This window comes from Daphnia carinata, unplaced genomic scaffold, assembly GCF_022539665.2.
Source record: "Daphnia carinata strain CSIRO-1 unplaced genomic scaffold, CSIRO_AGI_Dcar_HiC_V3 NW_026453067.1, whole genome shotgun sequence".
In the NCBI taxonomy this organism is placed as follows: domain Eukaryota; kingdom Metazoa; phylum Arthropoda; class Branchiopoda; order Diplostraca; family Daphniidae; genus Daphnia; species Daphnia carinata.
Window position 1 is genome coordinate 118,312 of NW_026712522.1, and position 16,596 is coordinate 134,907.

At 45.2% G+C, this 16,596-nt stretch overlaps 20 non-coding genes across 20 annotated transcripts; 16 read left to right on the plus strand and 4 right to left on the minus strand.

Moving 5' to 3' along the window:
- Positions 1-31: 31 nt before the first annotated feature.
- Trnav-aac (transfer RNA valine (anticodon AAC)) lies at positions 32-104 on the plus strand. The gene has a single exon. It is a non-coding gene; the product is annotated as a tRNA-Val (tRNA).
- Positions 105-207: 103 nt separating this feature from the next.
- On the plus strand, positions 208-280 carry Trnav-uac (transfer RNA valine (anticodon UAC)). Its single transcript has one exon. It is a non-coding gene; the product is annotated as a tRNA-Val (tRNA).
- Positions 281-551: 271 nt separating this feature from the next.
- Trnan-guu (transfer RNA asparagine (anticodon GUU)) lies at positions 552-625 on the minus strand. The gene has a single exon. It is a non-coding gene; the product is annotated as a tRNA-Asn (tRNA).
- A 469-nt stretch (positions 626-1,094) lies between these two features.
- Trnav-aac (transfer RNA valine (anticodon AAC)) lies at positions 1,095-1,167 on the plus strand. The gene has a single exon. It is a non-coding gene; the product is annotated as a tRNA-Val (tRNA).
- Positions 1,168-1,270: 103 nt separating this feature from the next.
- Positions 1,271-1,343, plus strand: Trnav-uac (transfer RNA valine (anticodon UAC)). The gene has a single exon. It is a non-coding gene; the product is annotated as a tRNA-Val (tRNA).
- Positions 1,344-2,169: 826 nt separating this feature from the next.
- On the plus strand, positions 2,170-2,242 carry Trnav-aac (transfer RNA valine (anticodon AAC)). Its single transcript has one exon. It is a non-coding gene; the product is annotated as a tRNA-Val (tRNA).
- Positions 2,243-2,345: 103 nt separating this feature from the next.
- Positions 2,346-2,418, plus strand: Trnav-uac (transfer RNA valine (anticodon UAC)). The gene has a single exon. It is a non-coding gene; the product is annotated as a tRNA-Val (tRNA).
- Positions 2,419-2,689: 271 nt separating this feature from the next.
- Positions 2,690-2,763, minus strand: Trnan-guu (transfer RNA asparagine (anticodon GUU)). Its single transcript has one exon. It is a non-coding gene; the product is annotated as a tRNA-Asn (tRNA).
- Positions 2,764-3,232: 469 nt separating this feature from the next.
- On the plus strand, positions 3,233-3,305 carry Trnav-aac (transfer RNA valine (anticodon AAC)). The gene has a single exon. It is a non-coding gene; the product is annotated as a tRNA-Val (tRNA).
- Positions 3,306-3,408: 103 nt separating this feature from the next.
- Trnav-uac (transfer RNA valine (anticodon UAC)) lies at positions 3,409-3,481 on the plus strand. Its single transcript has one exon. It is a non-coding gene; the product is annotated as a tRNA-Val (tRNA).
- A 271-nt stretch (positions 3,482-3,752) lies between these two features.
- On the minus strand, positions 3,753-3,826 carry Trnan-guu (transfer RNA asparagine (anticodon GUU)). The gene has a single exon. It is a non-coding gene; the product is annotated as a tRNA-Asn (tRNA).
- A 469-nt stretch (positions 3,827-4,295) lies between these two features.
- On the plus strand, positions 4,296-4,368 carry Trnav-aac (transfer RNA valine (anticodon AAC)). The gene has a single exon. It is a non-coding gene; the product is annotated as a tRNA-Val (tRNA).
- A 103-nt stretch (positions 4,369-4,471) lies between these two features.
- Trnav-uac (transfer RNA valine (anticodon UAC)) lies at positions 4,472-4,544 on the plus strand. Its single transcript has one exon. It is a non-coding gene; the product is annotated as a tRNA-Val (tRNA).
- An 827-nt stretch (positions 4,545-5,371) lies between these two features.
- On the plus strand, positions 5,372-5,444 carry Trnav-aac (transfer RNA valine (anticodon AAC)). The gene has a single exon. It is a non-coding gene; the product is annotated as a tRNA-Val (tRNA).
- A 103-nt stretch (positions 5,445-5,547) lies between these two features.
- Trnav-uac (transfer RNA valine (anticodon UAC)) lies at positions 5,548-5,620 on the plus strand. The gene has a single exon. It is a non-coding gene; the product is annotated as a tRNA-Val (tRNA).
- A 271-nt stretch (positions 5,621-5,891) lies between these two features.
- On the minus strand, positions 5,892-5,965 carry Trnan-guu (transfer RNA asparagine (anticodon GUU)). Its single transcript has one exon. It is a non-coding gene; the product is annotated as a tRNA-Asn (tRNA).
- A 469-nt stretch (positions 5,966-6,434) lies between these two features.
- On the plus strand, positions 6,435-6,507 carry Trnav-aac (transfer RNA valine (anticodon AAC)). The gene has a single exon. It is a non-coding gene; the product is annotated as a tRNA-Val (tRNA).
- Positions 6,508-6,610: 103 nt separating this feature from the next.
- Trnav-uac (transfer RNA valine (anticodon UAC)) lies at positions 6,611-6,683 on the plus strand. Its single transcript has one exon. It is a non-coding gene; the product is annotated as a tRNA-Val (tRNA).
- Positions 6,684-7,481: 798 nt separating this feature from the next.
- On the plus strand, positions 7,482-7,554 carry Trnav-aac (transfer RNA valine (anticodon AAC)). Its single transcript has one exon. It is a non-coding gene; the product is annotated as a tRNA-Val (tRNA).
- Positions 7,555-7,657: 103 nt separating this feature from the next.
- Positions 7,658-7,730, plus strand: Trnav-uac (transfer RNA valine (anticodon UAC)). The gene has a single exon. It is a non-coding gene; the product is annotated as a tRNA-Val (tRNA).
- The last annotated feature ends 8,866 nt before the right edge of the window (positions 7,731-16,596 follow it).

Sequence of the window (16,596 nt, forward strand, 5' to 3'; positions counted from 1 at the left end):
TATATTTGGCTGTAATAGTTGTCTGAAATGCGTTCCCATAGTGTAGTGGTTATCACGTCGGCCTAACACGCTGAAGGTCCTCAGTTCGATCCTGGGTGGGAACAAGACATTTAAGTGAAAAGCAAATGTGAAAGACGACTATTAATTTGGAATTTCCTGATTTCGTCATGATTGGATTAAGACCGTTGCTGGTGACATAAATTGAACGTTCTCATAGTGTAGCGGTTATCACGTCGGCTTTACACGCTGAAGGTCCTCAGTTCGACCCTGGGTGAGAACAATCGGTTTGCATTTTACAAGATTGACTCATTGATTCGTGAGGTCACCGCCATCTGTAAGTCTGTAAGGCAACCAAATTTGTTTGACATCAATGACATGAATGCCACGGGACAACATTAACTAACTTTACGACAGCCTGGTTGTATTTAGCGCATATGTGGTTTTCCATTACTTAGTACTAGGCCAAGATATAGGCAAATAATTATGAAGCTTCCAAAAAAAGATAGTGCAATCGGTGTGCAGTGTCCATATTTGTTTGCACTTCATTGCATCGCCCCTGGGTGGGCTCGAACCACCAGCCTTCCGGTTAACAGCCGAACGCGCTAGCCAATTGCGCCACAGAGGCGCGTTGTTGTAATTTTGCGCAAAATCATGCATATGGTAAACATCATTAACGTTTATTACAGTTTTGATTTCATATTGCTTCATTGTTCTCTACAAAAAGGAACTACTACACCGATGGGTAGATTCAGTATTGGGTTTCGTTTGCTGGTACCGTTTGCCTGGCCGTGAACACATGTAACTAGACTTATTTCACTCACGAAATAACTCATTAACGATTTATAATAAGTTTAGGGATGTTTGGTAAGTTGAAAACTAGATTTTAGACGGATAATCTGAAAATTTCAAACACCGAAAAATACATGGTTGACAGAGGATTCATCGTTCATGTGTCCTGGCTAGCTCAGTCGTTAGAGGAAAAGATTGGTAATAAATTGGTCGTGGGTTCGACCCCCACCTCGTACGAGTAGTGTTGAATGTTCATCAGGTCAATTGCTGTTGGTATATTTGGCTGTAATAGTTGTCTGAAATGCGTTCCCATAGTGTAGTGGTTATCACGTCGGCCTAACACGCTGAAGGTCCTCAGTTCGATCCTGGGTGGGAACAAGACATTTAAGTGAAAAGCAAATGTGAAAGACGACTATTAATTTGGAATTTCCTGATTTCGTCATGATTGGATTAAGACCGTTGCTGGTGACATAAATTGAACGTTCTCATAGTGTAGCGGTTATCACGTCGGCTTTACACGCTGAAGGTCCTCAGTTCGACCCTGGGTGAGAACAATCGGTTTGCATTTTACAAGATTGACTCATTGATTCGTGAGGTCACCGCCATCTGTAAGTCTGTAAGGCAACCAAATTTGTTTGACATCAATGACATGAATGCCACGGGACAACATTAACTAACTTTACGACAGCCTGGTTGTATTTAGCGCATATGTGGTTTTCCATTACTTAGTACTAGGCCAAGATATAGGCAAATAATTATGAAGCTTCCAAAAAAGATAGTGCAATCGGTGTGCAGTGTCCATATTTGTTTGCACTTCATTGCAACGCCCCTGGGTGGGCTCGAACCACCAGCCTTCCGGTGACAGCCCTACACTAACAGCCGAACGCGCTAGCCAATTGCGCCACAGAGGCCCGTTGTTGTAATTTTGCGCAAAATCATGCATATGGTAAACATCATTAACGTTTATTACAGTTTTGATTTCATATTGCTTCATTGTTCTCTACAAAAAGGAACTACTACACCGATGGGTAGATTCAGTATTGGGTTTCGTTTGCTGGTACCGTTTGCCTGGCCGTGAACACATGTAACTAGACTTATTTCACTCACGAAATAACTCATTAACGATTTATAATAAGTTTAGGGATGTTTGGTAAGTTGAAAACTAGATTTTAGACGGATAATCTGAAAATTTCAAACACCGAAAAATACATGGTTGACAGAGGATTCATCGTTCATGTGTCCTGGCTAGCTCAGTCGTTAGAGGAAAAGATTGGTAATAAATTGGTCGTGGGTTCGACCCCCACCTCGTACGAGTAGTGTTGAATGTTCATCAGGTCAATTGCTGTTGGTATATTTGGCTGTAATAGTTGTCTGAAATGCGTTCCCATAGTGTAGTGGTTATCACGTCGGCCTAACACGCTGAAGGTCCTCAGTTCGATCCTGGGTGGGAACAAGACATTTAAGTGAAAAGCAAATGTGAAAGACGACTATTAATTTGGAATTTCCTGATTTCGTCATGATTGGATTAAGACCGTTGCTGGTGACATAAATTGAACGTTCTCATAGTGTAGCGGTTATCACGTCGGCTTTACACGCTGAAGGTCCTCAGTTCGACCCTGGGTGAGAACAATCGGTTTGCATTTTACAAGATTGACTCATTGATTCGTGAGGTCACCGCCATCTGTAAGTCTGTAAGGCAACCAAATTTGTTTGACATCAATGACATGAATGCCACGGGACAACATTAACTAACTTTACGACAGCCTGGTTGTATTTAGCGCATATGTGGTTTTCCATTACTTAGTACTAGGCCAAGATATAGGCAAATAATTATGAAGCTTCCAAAAAAAGATAGTGCAATCGGTGTGCAGTGTCCATATTTGTTTGCACTTCATTGCATCGCCCCTGGGTGGGCTCGAACCACCAGCCTTCCGGTTAACAGCCGAACGCGCTAGCCAATTGCGCCACAGAGGCGCGTTGTTGTAATTTTGCGCAAAATCATGCATATGGTAAACATCATTAACGTTTATTACAGTTTTGATTTCATATTGCTTCATTGTTCTCTACAAAAAGGAACTACTACACCGATGGGTAGATTCAGTATTGGGTTTCGTTTGCTGGTACCGTTTGCCTGGCCGTGAACACATGTAACTAGACTTATTTCACTCACGAAATAACTCATTAACGATTTATAATAAGTTTAGGGATGTTTGGTAAGTTGAAAACTAGATTTTAGACGGATAATCTGAAAATTTCAAACACCGAAAAATACATGGTTGACAGAGGATTCATCGTTCATGTGTCCTGGCTAGCTCAGTCGTTAGAGGAAAAGATTGGTAATAAATTGGTCGTGGGTTCGACCCCCACCTCGTACGAGTAGTGTTGAATGTTCATCAGGTCAATTGCTGTTGGTATATTTGGCTGTAATAGTTGTCTGAAATGCGTTCCCATAGTGTAGTGGTTATCACGTCGGCCTAACACGCTGAAGGTCCTCAGTTCGATCCTGGGTGGGAACAAGACATTTAAGTGAAAAGCAAATGTGAAAGACGACTATTAATTTGGAATTTCCTGATTTCGTCATGATTGGATTAAGACCGTTGCTGGTGACATAAATTGAACGTTCTCATAGTGTAGCGGTTATCACGTCGGCTTTACACGCTGAAGGTCCTCAGTTCGACCCTGGGTGAGAACAATCGGTTTGCATTTTACAAGATTGACTCATTGATTCGTGAGGTCACCGCCATCTGTAAGTCTGTAAGGCAACCAAATTTGTTTGACATCAATGACATGAATGCCACGGGACAACATTAACTAACTTTACGACAGCCTGGTTGTATTTAGCGCATATGTGGTTTTCCATTACTTAGTACTAGGCCAAGATATAGGCAAATAATTATGAAGCTTCCAAAAAAAGATAGTGCAATCGGTGTGCAGTGTCCATATTTGTTTGCACTTCATTGCATCGCCCCTGGGTGGGCTCGAACCACCAGCCTTCCGGTTAACAGCCGAACGCGCTAGCCAATTGCGCCACAGAGGCGCGTTGTTGTAATTTTGCGCAAAATCATGCATATGGTAAACATCATTAACGTTTATTACAGTTTTGATTTCATATTGCTTCATTGTTCTCTACAAAAAGGAACTACTACACCGATGGGTAGATTCAGTATTGGGTTTCGTTTGCTGGTACCGTTTGCCTGGCCGTGAACACATGTAACTAGACTTATTTCACTCACGAAATAACTCATTAACGATTTATAATAAGTTTAGGGATGTTTGGTAAGTTGAAAACTAGATTTTAGACGGATAATCTGAAAATTTCAAACACCGAAAAATACATGGTTGACAGAGGATTCATCGTTCATGTGTCCTGGCTAGCTCAGTCGTTAGAGGAAAAGATTGGTAATAAATTGGTCGTGGGTTCGACCCCCACCTCGTACGAGTAGTGTTGAATGTTCATCAGGTCAATTGCTGTTGGTATATTTGGCTGTAATAGTTGTCTGAAATGCGTTCCCATAGTGTAGTGGTTATCACGTCGGCCTAACACGCTGAAGGTCCTCAGTTCGATCCTGGGTGGGAACAAGACATTTAAGTGAAAAGCAAATGTGAAAGACGACTATTAATTTGGAATTTCCTGATTTCGTCATGATTGGATTAAGACCGTTGCTGGTGACATAAATTGAACGTTCTCATAGTGTAGCGGTTATCACGTCGGCTTTACACGCTGAAGGTCCTCAGTTCGACCCTGGGTGAGAACAATCGGTTTGCATTTTACAAGATTGACTCATTGATTCGTGAGGTCACCGCCATCTGTAAGTCTGTAAGGCAACCAAATTTGTTTGACATCAATGACATGAATGCCACGGGACAACATTAACTAACTTTACGACAGCCTGGTTGTATTTAGCGCATATGTGGTTTTCCATTACTTAGTACTAGGCCAAGATATAGGCAAATAATTATGAAGCTTCCAAAAAAAGATAGTGCAATCGGTGTGCAGTGTCCATATTTGTTTGCACTTCATTGCATCGCCCCTGGGTGGGCTCGAACCACCAGCCTTCCGGTAACAACCCTACACTAACAGCCGAACGCGCTAGCCAATTGCGCCACAGAGGCCCGTTGTTGTAATTTTGCGCAAAATCATGCATATGGTAAACATCATTAACGTTTATTACAGTTTTGATTTCATATTGCTTCATTGTTCTCTACAAAAAGGAACTACTACACCGATGGGTAGATTCAGTATTGGGTTTCGTTTGCTGGTACCGTTTGCCTGGCCGTGAACACATGTAACTAGACTTATTTCACTCACGAAATAACTCATTAACGATTTATAATAAGTTTAGGGATGTTTGGTAAGTTGAAAACTAGATTTTAGACGGATAATCTGAAAATTTCAAACACCGAAAAATACATGGTTGACAGAGGATTCATCGTTCATGTGTCCTGGCTAGCTCAGTCGTTAGAGGAAAAGATTGGTAATAAATTGGTCGTGGGTTCGACCCCCACCTCGTACGAGTAGTGTTGAATGTTCATCAGGTCAATTGCTGTTGGTATATTTGGCTGTAATAGTTGTCTGAAATGCGTTCCCATAGTGTAGTGGTTATCACGTCGGCCTAACACGCTGAAGGTCCTCAGTTCGATCCTGGGTGGGAACAAGACATTTAAGTGAAAAGCAAATGTGAAAGACGACTATTAATTTGGAATTTCCTGATTTCGTCATGATTGGATTAAGACCGTTGCTGGTGACATAAATTGAACGTTCTCATAGTGTAGCGGTTATCACGTCGGCTTTACACGCTGAAGGTCCTCAGTTCGACCCTGGGTGAGAACAATCGGTTTGCATTTTACAAGATTGACTCATTGATTCGTGAGGTCACCGCCATCTGTAAGTCTGTAAGGCAACCAAATTTGTTTGACATCAATGACATGAATGCCACGGGACAACATTAACTAACTTTACGACAGCCTGGTTGTATTTAGCGCATATGTGGTTTTCCATTACTTAGTACTAGGCCAAGATATAGGCAAATAATTATGAAGCTTCCAAAAAAAGATAGTGCAATCGGTGTGCAGTGTCCATATTTGTTTGCACTTCATTGCATCGCCCCTGGGTGGGCTCGAACCACCAGCCTTCCGGTTAACAGCCGAACGCGCTAGCCAATTGCGCCACAGAGGCGCGTTGTTGTAATTTTGCGCAAAATCATGCATATGGTAAACATCATTAACGTTTATTACAGTTTTGATTTCATATTGCTTCATTGTTCTCTACAAAAAGGAACTACTACACCGATGGGTAGATTCAGTATTGGGTTTCGTTTGCTGGTACCGTTTGCCTGGCCGTGAACACATGTAACTAGACTTATTTCACTCACGAAATAACTCATTAACGATTTATAATAAGTTTAGGGATGTTTGGTAAGTTGAAAACTAGATTTTAGACGGATAATCTGAAAATTTCAAACACCGAAAAATACATGGTTGACAGAGGATTCATCGTTCATGTGTCCTGGCTAGCTCAGTCGTTAGAGGAAAAGATTGGTAATAAATTGGTCGTGGGTTCGACCCCCACCTCGTACGAGTAGTGTTGAATGTTCATCAGGTCAATTGCTGTTGGTATATTTGGCTGTAATAGTTGTCTGAAATGCGTTCCCATAGTGTAGTGGTTATCACGTCGGCCTAACACGCTGAAGGTCCTCAGTTCGATCCTGGGTGGGAACAAGACATTTAAGTGAAAAGCAAATGTGAAAGACGACTATTAATTTGGAATTTCCTGATTTCGTCATGATTGGATTAAGACCGTTGCTGGTGACATAAATTGAACGTTCTCATAGTGTAGCGGTTATCACGTCGGCTTTACACGCTGAAGGTCCTCAGTTCGACCCTGGGTGAGAACAATCGGTTTGCATTTTACAAGATTGACTCATTGATTCGTGAGGTCACCGCCATCTGTAAGTCTGTAAGGCAACCAAATTTGTTTGACATCAATGACATGAATGCCACGGGACAACATTAACTAACTTTACGACAGCCTGGTTGTATTTAGCGCATATGTGGTTTTCCATTACTTAGTACTAGGCCAAGATATAGGCAAATAATTATGAAGCTTCCAAAAAAAGATAGTGCAATCGGTGTGCAGTGTCCATATTTGTTTGCACTTCATTGCATCGCCCCTGGGTGGGCTCGAACCACCAGCCTTCCGGTATCGACGAAATTCGTAACAGCCGAACGCGCTAGCCAATTGCGCCACAGAGGCCCGTTGTTGTAATTTTGCGCAAAATCATGCATATGGTAAACATCATTAACGTTTATTACAGTTTTGATTTCATATTGCTTCATTGTTCTCTACAAAAAGGAACTACTACACCGATGGGTAGATTCAGTATTGGGTTTCGTTTGCTGGTACCGTTTGCCTGGCCGTGAACACATGTAACTAGACTTATTTCACTCACGAAATAACTCATTAACGATTTATAATAAGTTTAGGGATGTTTGGTAAGTTGAAAACTAGATTTTAGACGGATAATCTGAAAATTTCAAACACCGAAAAATACATGGTTGACAGAGGATTCATAGAGGAAAAGATTGGTAATAAATTGGTCGTGGGTTCGACCCCCACCTCGTACGAGTAGTGTTGAATGTTCATCAGGTCAATTGCTGTTGGTATATGTGGCTGTAATAGTTGTCTGAAATGCGTTCCCATAGTGTAGTGGTTATCACGTCGGCCTAACACGCTGAAGGTCCTCAGTTCGATCCTGGGTGGGAACAAGACATTTAAGTGAAAAGCAAATGTGAAAGACGACTATTAATTTGGAATTTCCTGATTTCGTCATGATTGGATTAAGACCGTTGCTGGTGACATAAATTAAACGTTCTCATAGTGTAGCGGTTATCACGTCGGCTTTACACGCTGAAGGTCCTCAGTTCGACCCTGGGTGAGAACAATCGGTTTGCATTTTACAAGATTGACTCATTGATTCGTGAGGTCACCGCCATCTGTAAGTCTGTAAGGCAACCAAATTTGTTTGACATCAATGACATGAATGCCACGGGACAACATTAACTAACTTTACGACAGCCTGGTTGTATTTAGCGCATATGTGGTTTTCCATTACTTAGTACTAGGCCAAGATATAGGCAAATAATTATGAAGCTTCCAAAAAAAGATAGTGCAATCGGTGTGCAGTGTCCATATTTGTTTGCACTTCATTGCATCGCCCCTGGGTGGGCTCGAACCACCAGCCTTCCGGTATCGACGAAATTCGTAACAGCCGAACGCGCTAGCCAATTGCGCCACAGAGGCCCGTTGTTGTAATTTTGCGCAAAATCATGCATATGGTAAACATCATTAACGTTTATTACAGTTTTGATTTCATATTGCTTCATTGTTCTCTACAAAAAGGAACTACTACACCGATGGGTAGATTCAGTATTGGGTTTCGTTTGCTGGTACCGTTTGCCTGGCCGTGAACACATGTAACTAGACTTATTTCACTCACGAAATAACTCATTAACGATTTATAATAAGTTTAGGGATGTTTGGTAAGTTGAAAACTAGATTTTAGACGGATAATCTGAAAATTTCAAACACCGAAAAATACATGGTTGACAGAGGATTCATCGTTCATGTGTCCTGGCTAGCTCAGTCGTTAGAGGAAAAGATTGGTAATAAATTGGTCGTGGGTTCGACCCCCACCTCGTACGAGTAGTGTTGAATGTTCATCAGGTCAATTGCTGTTGGTATATGTGGCTGTAATAGTTGTCTGAAATGCGTTCCCATAGTGTAGTGGTTATCACGTTTTGAGATATGCCCCTTGGCCGGGCGATTCTCAATGCCGGACATAAATTAAACGTCATAGTGGTGTTTATCCGTTTTGAGATATGCTGGCCGTACATGTAACGACTTATTTCGGCGCGTAAAGTAGTGGTGTTGGGTCCTCTGAGACCCAATGCAATAGCCGCGATACGTCTGGGCAGCCGGTTGGGGCACCGTGCTACTATGACTTGGCGGACTGGACCGCAACTACGCCCGACAATGGTTCAGGAGGCCAACGACCTCAAAAACGATGCCGAGACGGGGCGCGGCCAATATGACGGACACGAATAACAAAACGCTAGATTACTTGCGATCCTTGGCGTCGAGTGCCCCCGGGTCGAGTGGATCTTCAAGTGAAGCGACGGCAAAAACAGGATTCAATCCGGATGAGAGTTGCTGCAAAGCAGCTTCGTTGTAGCCGTCGAGAAAAGGAGCCGGGCAGAACGAAGAGGGTTGACGGCGGAAGCAGCTTATCACGGCCGGGCAGAAGTTGACGGCCAGTTGCGACGGGCAGCAACACAAGTGATAACAAGCGAAATTTGATAGTAATTACCAGTAGAATGAAGAGCCGACTCCGGGGGCTTCGGTGAAACTCGTGTGTATTATACTCGGCCAAAACCGGCCTTTATATACTCAATTTACAAAACACCGTTGACTGATATATATAATAGCACGAACATGAATATCAACGCTGGAGTAGATGTCACCGTTGTTCCGTCACCCTTTTCAGCCTCAGGAACTGCCGTTGACCTCCAACCTCCAACTCTCCTTGGCCGACCCTCTGTCGGTGACTCCTCCGGCACCAACCTCTTCCCTCTGGGCTAAAACTGGCTCCAGTCACGATGGGTTTTAAATATTTATTTCCTCTGGGCTAAAACGGGCTCCAGAGCGGGCGTCTTTAATATTCATTTCTGCCTTTGCTCGACAGAGACCGCCCTACATAGCTGTAAACTACGTACGGTTATTTCAATATTATAGTAAGGACGTCCGGCCTTCTAAGCCAAGGATTCGCCGGGCGAATTGTTCTAACTCCCGTTTATATTCAGTCGTTTACCGTCTACCGTCATATCCTTTTCAATGGCCGGGAACTTCTTGGTTAGCTCCCGCCTAGAGTTGGACTTACCCCGGCTACCGACACTTCGGTACCGAGTGCCCGCATCTCCGCTTCTACTCGTCTATCTCTTCACCGTCCCCTTGGACAGTGTTGGACGTCGGATTTTCCGACACTCCCCCCGTTGGACCCTCGTCCAACTCAGAGTCCGAACTGTCCAAGTCTTCAGTGTCTTGGAACGGTGAAGTATTTTGATGGTCATCGTCTATCGTCCCTGCGTGTAACTCTAACGGGTAAAGACACTTAATGTCCCGGTATATGGGTATTGACCCTTTCCCTGAACCCTTATTTGCAATTAATACTGCTACTCTCCTGAACTTGTTATCTGAGCCCGGGTATAATTTGGCCACTCTTCCTACTTTCCATTTCGTTCTCTTGGATTTCTCGTCGTGTATCAGCACCACTTGTCCCACCTCAACTTGTTTTGTTCTACCCGGCGTTGGACAGTGGAACTTCTCGAGGTCTGCCACATATTCTTGATAGAAATCTCCCCACCAATTTGCTAGCAGGTTTCTTCTAGTTTTCTCCCGCTTGGTTAGACGTATTCTGTCTGAATATTCTCTCTCCTCCTCGTCTACCGGGTGTTTTTGATTTTGTCTATAGCCTGTGATCAAATGCTTCGGCGTTAGAGGTTCATTATCGTCGTCAGAGACATACGTTAATGGCCTCGTGTTTATCGTATCTTCAATCTCGGTTAACACCGTTTGGAACAGGTCATATTCCAGACACTCGTTTCCATACGTTTTGTATAATAGCCTCTTCACTGTCTGGACCATCCGCTCCCAGAACCCGCCCCACCAAGGGGCCAGGCTCGGGGAGAATCTCCACTTGACATTTAGGTCCACCAGTGTATTATACACGTTCTCACTTTTGTACGCCGCTCTCAGGTATTTCGCGGATTGTGTGAAGCATTTCGCGTTATCTGAATACATGGCTTTCGGCACCCCTCTTCTCGCAAAAAACCTTCTCAGTGCAAAAATACAGGATGCCGTCTCCAAGTCTGTGGTCATTTCTAAATGCACGGCTCTTGTTACCGCACACGTGAACAAACAAATGTAGGCCTTTGCTTGTCCACCTCTTGCCGTCAGTTTTATCGGGAACGGTCCCGCAAAGTCTATCCCCGTTACATTAAACGGGTTCGCCATTTGAAGTCGATCTACCGGTAGTGGAGCCGGGACTTCGTTGAAAGGTCTCGAATCTAGTTTCTGACATTTCATGCACCTTTTCAATTCCTTCTTGATCGTTTGCCTTAGTCTTGGAATCCAAAACGTCCGCCGTACCTCCACCATCGTCGTGCTTACTCCAGTGTGCAGCAACCGTTCGTGCGTCTGCTCTATGAGTTTGCCCGTCAAATAGTGGTTTTCTGGCAACAGGATTACTGCCTCTCTACCGTTAAGCCGCAACCAGTTTTCTTGGCGGCCGTAACACCTGATTAGCCCGTTTCTCTCGTCCCAGGCCAATCCCAGCTTTCTCAACTTATCATTTTTCCAGGGTTTTTTCTCTTTTATGGCTTCCCTTTCATCTTTGTATGCGTCCTTTTGCATTTTTCGCCATAGATCTAACTCCGCTTGTTCTACCTCTTCTACTGCGAGGATGTTGAACTGTTTCTTGTCGGCGCCACCCGACACTTCCGCCAGCGGTGTCTCGGGATTCGGTTGTCCCTTAAACCTCTTCACCGCTCTCTTCACTGTCGCCCAGATTCTGATTATCGTACGCAACGAACTATAGTTCTCGTACCACTCCTTTTCCTTTGACATCGAAACACTACATTGTGTTATCTCTTTCGTTTTTTCCTCTTTCCTGATTTCTTCCGTACAATCCTGCTCCATTTGGGCTGGATTCTTCGGCCAGTTCTCTTTTTTATTCAGCCACTCTGGGCCTGACCACCAGTCTTTCTTATGGTTCAGCTGGCTCACTGAAGCCCCTCTCGATGCTATATCTGCCGGGTTCTGAACTCCCGGGCAGTGCCTTATAGACCCTATGTCGATCTTCTCCCTGATTTCTGTCACCCGGTTGTGGACGAACTGTTTCCAACGGCCTGATTCGCCTTTCATCCACCAGTAGGCTATCGCCGAGTCCGTCCACAGTGTTTTCTCAAACGACCGTCCCAGAGACTTTTCAATGTATTCCCCCAGTCTGACTGCCAGCAGATTACTGAGCAGCTCCAGTCTGGGGGTCGACACTGATTTTTTGGGGTCCGGTGCTATCCGGGTTTTGCTGCATAACAGCTTTGTATCTTCTCCGTTCTCCAGATATGCGGCTACACTGTATGCGTCGTCACTCGCGTCGCAAAACAAGTGTAGTCTCGGTGAACGGATCTCTCCAGTCCACCGCCCCAGCTTTGTGTTCTTGAGGTCCGACAAACTTTTAATGAACGTCTCCCAGTGTGGCATTATGCTTGCCGACACTGGTTCATCCCAGCCTGTCTTGTCTATCCAGACCTTCTGCATGATAATCTTCGCTACCACCGTTACCGGCGATATCAATCCCAGCGGGTCGAAGACTTTCAGCGCAAGGCTGAACAACTTCCTTTTCGTCGGCCTCTTGCTCATCTCTTCGGCCTCTTCTATTATCTTTTCTGGCTTGAATCGAAATGAGTCCGTCTCCGGATCCCATGTGACTCCCAGTGCTTTGACTGCTTTCTCTGTACTGTCTCCCATCGTTATTTCCTCTTTTTGAAACTGTAACGCGTGCAACTGTTCTCTCAGTGCCACACTGTTTGTCGTCCACTTTCGAAGCTCCATTTTGGCCGAACTAAATATTTTCTGGGCTTGCGTTATCGCTTCGATTGCTTGGGGAACGCTACTCGCTCCCCCCAACCAATCGTCCACGTATAACTGCGCGCCCAGCTTTCCCACCAGCTCTGGGTATTCATCTTTATGCTCATCCAAGCATTTTAATATAACTGCTCGTAAGATGAATGGGCTACTCGAGAGTCCAAACGGTACTCTCTTCCACCTGTATTCTATCCATTCCGAGTTATCATCTTTCGGGTCTTTTATCCATAGGAATCGGACTATCTGTCCGTGTTCCTTCTGTATTCCTATCTGTAGGAATGCTTGCGTGATGTCCGCCATCCACGCTATCTCGTTCTGCCTGAATCTGAGCAGCACCGCCAAGAGCTCCGGGTTTAGGTTAGGCCCGGTCTCCAACAGATCGTTCAGGCTAGGCCTATTCTGCTGGTGGGCCGAGCCGTCAAACACCGGTCTGATCTTGGTGGTTGCCGCCTCTGTTTTTATCACTGGTCTGTGCGGTAAATACGTACATGCCCCTGTGTAATTTTTATCCGCTACCTCTATGTAGCCTTTCTCGAGGTACTGTTGAAAAACTTCGTGGTAGGCCATTCTGTCCTCCCGCTTCATTTTCTTCAACAGCCCCGTCAATCTTATCGAAGCTATGTTTTTGTTGGTCTCCATCGACCTTCTGTTATTTTTAAACGGGAACAGAATCTCATATCTGCCCGTCTGATCTTTCTTTATAGTCTCCTGATAATTTTTCAGGAACCCCGGGTCCTCTAACTCTTGGGGCGTAATTCCCATGTGTTCCAAGGCCCAGAATTCCTTAAAATCTACCATCGCTTTCTTTCCGTCGGCCTGTGTAACAATGTTTGCCGACACTTCTCTCGGATTTCCTGCTGTGGGTGCCCCAAAAATGATCCACCCCAGCTTACTGGCACATGCCACTGAGTCGTCTGGACCCTGTTTTGTCTGGTGTTTTAGAATTTGCCAATAATAGTCACACCCTATTATCATGTCAAACTCTGTTTTATTGTCTGCCCTCAAATGTCTTTCATCCGCGACCTTCTCCCCCTGTTCCGTCAAAATCTCCACTAATTTTGACCGGACCTTAGGGGTTGCTTTCGCCACATATTTTATTGCCGTAGCTTTAATTTTTATTTTTCCCTGTCTTTCGGGAATCATCCATATGCTATAGGTCTTTAGCACTGATCTTTCCGCTTGGTCTGACCCAAACGTGTTCACTCTTATCTCTCCTTCATCTTCTTCGTCCGCTTTTAATCGTCTGATCAGACTCTGTCGGATGAACGTTTTTTCGCTCCCCGAATCTATCAGACCTAGCACTTTTATTTTTCTGTTATTTTTTCCTTGTAATACCGCCGTGAACGTGGGCAGTCCGATCGAGGTTGCCTGCGCACAATTCACGTTGGTATCTATCGTTACCGATCTGTTCATCGGCCTTTGCGGGGACTGTGATCTGACTGGCCCGTATTGTCTCTGTCTTGACAGGCACAGCGCTGGGCTATGGTCTATACTCCCGCAATTCCTACACGGGACCCTGGCTACGCAGTGTTCCGTCCGATGCGATCTGCCGAGGCATTTCAAACAACGGTTTTCTCGCTCGCAGAGCGTTCGTCTGAATTGCGGGGTATTTACCATACACCTGTGGTGTATGTGATTCTGCTGACAAAAACAACAGGGTGTCATCCTACCTCCCCTTTCTTGAGGCTCCCTTCTCGGGCTCTGCGGCTGGCTCACGGGATCTTCCTCCATCTCTCTCAGCCTTATCTCTCGATCAAGCTCTTTGAGGATGGCTTCTAATGTCGGTTGATCCTCATCGAACCATTTGTCTCTCCACCATCGCGAGGTTAAGGCTTTAGGCAGTGCCTTCAACACGTCCCCCGCGATGTATTCTCCATAGCCGCCCATATCCACTTTGAGACTCGTCAGGGCGGCTCTTGCATTTGTCAACCCGTCAAAGATTCTCTTCAACTGGCTGATCGTTGCTGAGTCTCCCAGTCTTACGGCCACGAGACTTTTCAGTTCGTTTACGTAGTGGGCTTTTAATTTTTCTGTGTCCCCGAATCTCTTTTCCAATTTCAGCATTGCTTCCTGATATTGGTTTTCATCAAAGTGTATATGCGATATCAATTCTGCGGCCTTACCTTTCAGGCTTGTCCGCAGATATTGAAATTTTTCCGCCTCTGTCAATCTTGGATCGGCGTCATACGCCGTCCACATCGCTCTCCATCCTTTCCACGCTGTGATCTCTCCGTTAAACGTCGGTAGAGGTAGCGCTGTTCTGGTTACTGGCGATTGGGTCTCGCACTTTTTGTATTTCTCTCTTAATTTTTTCATTCTTTCTCTCAGTTTATCCTCTGTTTCTCTGTCACTCGCCTTCTCGGCTGCCGTAGAGACTGCGGCAAGCTTTTCGTTCAACGCTACGATGGCCACCCACCGAGCTTCTGCCTTGTCTATGTATTTCTGTCTACTCTCAGCGTCGGCTTCCGCCAACGCAATACTGTCTTTCAGTTCCCTTTTTATCAGAGCCCGATCCTCAAGTAACTCTTCCCGCGTACCTAGTGGGGAGTCAGCCCTTGACGAAGCCCGTAAAGGCTCTTGTCGTCTTATCGGACTCTCCTCTAGGCCGGGCAGGCTGTCTTCTATCGTTCTCTCCACGATTGACCTTATTTCTGCTCTCACTCCCTCCACGATCTCCGGGATTTGTTCCTTCATCGAAAAGCTTTCTTTCGCTTGCTCGATTAATTTCGCTGCAGAGTTCAACGCTTTATTACTTCTCCCGTCTATTTCTTTCACCAATTCTGATATTGCCGCCAATCTTCCCTCTAAATCCTCCATGTCTTTTATCTTTTTCTCTATTGCCTTCATTTTTATTCCCATGTCTGTTATAAACTTTTCGATTGTTTTCTCCGCGACCTCCACTCTCTTGTGTAGCATAGAGTGATACCCGTCGCCTGCCTTGTATATTTTTTCCACTTTCTCCTCGACGATCGACAATCTTTCGTCGATAGTCGTCTCCTCTGGGTCCGTGACCGCTTGTCTCGTTCTCCTTGACGGAACTGACATTTTTTTTTTTTTTTGATAGTGATAGAGTTTTTTTTTTTTTTTTTTTTTGATAGTAGTAGAGATAGTTTTATTCCTGATAACAAATTATAACAGTACAACAAATATTAAACAAGCACTGGGGACTTAAGGATTTCGTCCTCGGAGGATGAAGCTATCCCTGTTTTTGCCAGTCGCTTAGATAGTTGCCTGCTCAGCCTTTCTTCGGGTGAAGATCTCTTCCAACTTTTTGGTATCCCTGATGTGGACCTCGCTTTCTTCGCTGGCTCTTTTGAAGGTCCAGCGGCGAGGTCACTTATTTCTTGGCTCAGCACCGTGGGGGTCGGTGGAGGGACCGGTATTTGAAACGTGGCGGGCGGCAACTCTTTGACACCGCGCGCTCTTTCCAATAACTGCTCCCTTCTCTGAAGCTCTTCCTTATCGCGTCTCAGCTTACTTGTCTCCAGCAGGAATCTGGCGTGTTCCTCGGCCCGTTCTGCTGCCTTTTGTGCCGCTGCTATTGCCGAGGAGTGTGATTCCTTAACTTTGGTGAGGGCAGCTAGCTGTTCCCTCTCCTGTTCGTTTAAGAACTGGGCTGGCGAGTCCAAAGTCGGGGCGGTCGGTCGTGTGTAAGGGTTTGGCCGACTCTTTTTCTCCACGGATCTCTTGGCACGTTGTTCAGGGAACGGCTCCGGGATGCGAAGTCTCCTGAACACACCTTTCGGGATGGTCTGTTCTAACTCTTTCCAGAGTTCGTAAGCACGAGCCTCTGAGTCTAGGAGTTGTTGGAATCTTGCGTACACCGCCTGCTGGTGCTGCTGATGTATGCTGTCCGACACTGTTATGGAATGTACGGACGTTTTCTGTTATTATTTTTTGTTCGAAGGACCAATTTGAGATATGCCCCTTGGCCGGGCGATTCTCAATGCCGGAGTCTGCCGGCTCAGCGTAAAGTAGTGGTGTTGGGTCCTCTGAGACCCAATGCAATAGCCGCGATACGTCTGGGCAGCCGGTTGGGGCACCGTGCTACTATGACTTGGCGGACTGGACCGCAACTACGCCCGACAATGGTTCAGGAGGCCAAC